Source organism: Myotis lucifugus, unplaced genomic scaffold (genome assembly GCF_000147115.1).
Source record: "Myotis lucifugus unplaced genomic scaffold, Myoluc2.0 scaffold_97, whole genome shotgun sequence".
Taxonomy (NCBI): domain Eukaryota; kingdom Metazoa; phylum Chordata; class Mammalia; order Chiroptera; family Vespertilionidae; genus Myotis; species Myotis lucifugus.
Genome location: NW_005871145.1, coordinates 3,793,081 through 3,797,076, shown reverse-complemented (window position 1 = coordinate 3,797,076; position 3,996 = coordinate 3,793,081). Strand labels below are relative to the sequence as shown.

At 46.6% G+C, this 3,996-nt stretch overlaps 1 long non-coding RNA gene across 1 annotated transcript; it reads left to right on the top strand.

The window, feature by feature from the left end:
- LOC111826702 lies at nucleotides 1-2,603 on the top strand. The gene is made up of 2 exons (XR_002830075.1): nucleotides 1-139; nucleotides 2,134-2,603. It is a non-coding gene; the product is annotated as an uncharacterized LOC111826702 (long non-coding RNA).
- The last annotated feature ends 1,393 nt before the right edge of the window (nucleotides 2,604-3,996 follow it).

Sequence of the window (3,996 nt, the reverse complement as noted above, 5' to 3'; positions counted from 1 at the left end):
GTGCATCATTATTCTCACTTGACAGATGAGGTCACACGACTGGTAAATGGCAATGCTGGGAACCCACTAGGGGGATCTGACGTTCAAACCATGTCCCCATCGCCCAGAATGTACAAGCTGATACAACTGGACAGAAGAGGTAAGGCATAAACCGTGCAGAAACAAACCCACATCTGCTCTGAATGCTTTCAAAACACCACATGCGAATTAGGGGCTTCAATTGTTTCCTGAGCCCCCACTGAGGACTCAGTTGTCTAAAAAGAAAAACAAACCTAAAGGTGCAAGGAGAGAACAGGCAGGAGGCTGTAGCTTTCTCTTGGAAGAGCATCCGGAGAGGCCCACTCACTTTCTATGTCTGGGCTCTGAGAAAATAAAGGTGGCTCTAGGAAAATCTGAAAAGTATGAGAGGGGAAAAAAAATCCCTTCTGCGGTTTTTACTTTCACCAAGCCTCATTCTGCTATTCGTGTCTTATTTTAAAACTAATGTGGCTCTCTCCACCCTTTAAATTGGCACGTAAATAGTAAAAACAGAAGGAAGGCCAGCTACAAACTTCAAATGCGGTGGGTTTCTCAGGAAGGAGGTACATGACTTGAAGTGGAAATGCGGATCAAATGAGGTGCCTTAAACATTTCAAAGACAGACTTTCCACCAGGAATTTAGATCATAAGCTCTTAGAACAGGAGCTTTGTCTGGGTTTGGGCTCAGTATAGTGTCTAGAATCTTTGAGTGCCCAATAAATGTGGAAAACAAATCACACTTTTCATCTATGTCTGCATCATCTAACCATCTGGGCCACCACTTTGCTTATGGTTTTAAAGTGAGGCTTCTGGGGGATTTTCCTGTCCTCTGGATCTCAGATACACACCCTCCCCCCAGACCCCTCACTTCTCCAGAAGTTTGCTCTGGGAATCCAGTCAAGGTGAGGCAATTGTTGATGATGTCATCAGGCTTGGTTACACAGAGTGACTGCACACTCTGGAATCACCAACTGGAGGCCTTTCCAAACAAGGAAACCAAGCAGAAGGGGCCTCAGGCGACTTATCCCTTAACAGTTCTCAATCTCTTGCCCAATGTCTTTGAACTAGAAGGATTCTTCTCTTATCCCTACAAGAGAGCTCTGGACATCCCAGGCTGCCTCTTATAAAAATCCTTGGACTTCTTTGATCTTTTCTCTCTCTGCTCCTTCCCTCATTTTTTCAATGCATTTATTCTACAAACATGCATCAAGAGCCCACAATCTGTAGGTGCTGAGGGTACAGCAGAGAATCTAACATGGGCTTTGAGCTCACGTTTTCCCATTTCTACCTGGCTCCTGACCCCATAGCTCCAACTTTCTTGCCTGCAGAGGCCACACAATATTAAAAGACTTGCTTCACCAGGTGAGAAGTATTTCACATACATATCTGACATTTTATCAGCCCCTGGCAGCCCCCTGATCCTATAGAGCACCTTGCTGACACCCATTTGGCACAAGTTCTCTGGGCTCTGATATACCCTTAGAAGCAGGACCTGGAGATACTACAGCACTTGTCCACAATCCTTTTCATCCTTCCTAGTAACTCCTTCAGTTCACAAGATCACTGTTGATGACAGAAACAGTTTGGGCCATATTTATGAAACATCTATTACAATAAAAAAAATCTCATAGTGCCATAATACCCCACTGGTCAAAGGAAATTGTTGGCTTAAACAAACAGTGACTACCTGACAAAGGGACGTGTCAGATAATGCTTATGAATTTTTCAGGTCATTTTTTTTAATGGAATCTTGGGAATGAGTGATTCATAATAATGAGGGGAAGGAAAAACAGTAGGCCTGTTTTAGCTCTCAAGATTCTTCAACTGGAATAGATTTTTACCATCAACACCCTAGAAAAGACAGAAGGCTTAAGGTAAATTGCCAGTGTTTGTCTTTTGGGAAACTATTAATACTAAAGAACCTTGGTCTTGACCCATTCCAAATAAATAAATAAATAAATAAATAAAAGAATTGGACCATAGAATTCAGACTATGTCCCTGGAAATCCCTTTAGAAAGTAGATTCCAAATCAGTACTCTTATTCTTCTTGAATATCCCACCCCCTAAGACTGCCCCATCCTTCCAGATCCAGCATTATTTTCTCTCCTCTTCAGGAAGGCAGTGGCTCCGAGACCAGAAGGATGGAGAGTGAGGAGGACTTTCCCTTACCTGGGTTGCAGAACCATTTGAATCTAGAGAACTCATTGTATGTGTGGTGTCTGCATAGGTTTCTGGTAGTGCATTCTCTGGCTGATGTCCAAAGTCTTCAAAGCAGGGGGGCCTGAGATATGCCAAAAGGAACGCCTATCTGTGGAAGAAGCCGGTCCACCCACCAAGAAGTTCTTGGTGGTCAGTGTCTGCGTGTCCCACTGCTGGGGTGAAGAGAATTGGAAACCACTGAACATTCCTGCTGGGATCTTTCCAAGCCCTTTTGGGAACCGGCAACAGCTCTTGTCTGGGGAAATTAGTTTTGCACTTTCACGGAGTGAGAAATTCCTCAGGGGCATTCTTGTACTTGGGAAGAGAAATCAAACCCAGCTCATTCCTTCAGGGCCCATGCTATTAATAAAGCCGACCGAGTTCAGTTCAGTGGGTCCAGCCTGGGGCCATGGGTGGGGCTGGAGCAAAGGAGTTCAGCGAATTTCACCTGTGGCTCGGGCCCTCGCCTGACTGGCGACTGGCGCAAGCTGGAGATTTCAGGGGATTGTGTTACCAGCGTGTAAACGCCGTGGGTGACAGCCAACGTCCCCCAGAGACCACAGAGGATCTCAAACCCTTCCTATCTTCCTAGAAACCCTGGCGGCCCGGCTGGCTGCTGGCTGTCTGATGCAACAGTTTGCAACGCCGTTCTGGGAGCCCAGCCTGCTGCGGGGAGCTGGGCGTCCGGCCGACGCGCATGCGCGGGCTGCGGGCCTGCGGGGCGGGCGGGGCGGGGCGGGGGAGAGGCTTTGCCGGAGTGTGCCGGGGCCGGGGCGGGCACCGAGACCTTTGGCAGCCCGCGCCCGCGATCTGAGCTTAATTAAACTTCTCCCGAGGCATTGGCTGACTGATTGACCCAGTGATCCAAAGAAAATCACAGAGGCCCGAATCGCCCTGTGAACGCCACGGGAGAGGGAAGTTGGGGAGTTGGCTTTCGATTTCCAGAGCTGGGCCTTTCAATTCAGCCTCCCTCCCCTGAGCTCTCCCCAATCCACGATGCCATCGGGGCTCAACAATTCATCAGGGCCTTCGCCATCGCTTTCCTGAGCTCTCCTTTCACTTCACAAGAAAGGGAAGAGCAGTGGTTACAGGGGGGAAAGAGGCAACGTTTTTTTTGTTTTGTTGTTGTTGTTTTTGTTAATCCTCGCCCGAGGATATTTTTCCATTGATCTTTTAGAGAGAGTGGAAGAGAAGGGGAAAGACAGAGAGAAACATCGCTGTGAGAGAAACACATGGATTGGTTGCCTCCTGCATGAGCCCTGACCAGGGCCCTGGCCAGGGAGGAGCCTGCAACCAAGGTTGCGCCCTTGACCTGAATCGAACCAAGGACCCTTCGGTCCGCAGGCCAAGGAAGAGGCAAAGTTTTGATAGGATCTTGATCTGTCATTTTCCCAGCCTGCGTTCTCCACCCGTATGCCTTAGGGTTTTTTGTTGTTGTTGTTTTTGCAGAAGGGAACATGGCATTATAGATGATTTCCCCAAAATTTCCGCCTTTCAAGTATTGCCTGCATGATTTTCTTCCACAGTCCACCTATATTATATTTTTAATTGACTTCTATTTTGCTTTACTAACTTTCCTTATTCTTTAAATTAACTTTAAATTGATTCCCTTTTTCTACCTAGCCTTGCCCTAAGCAATAACATTAGCGAAACCACAGCTTTGGTGTGCTAGTCACATATTTTAATACACTTGAAAATAAATTTATAACTATCCAAATAAAAAATGTACATGTTAGCTAAAAGTTTCTTGCTGCTACATTTGGAGAAAAACTCCAGAG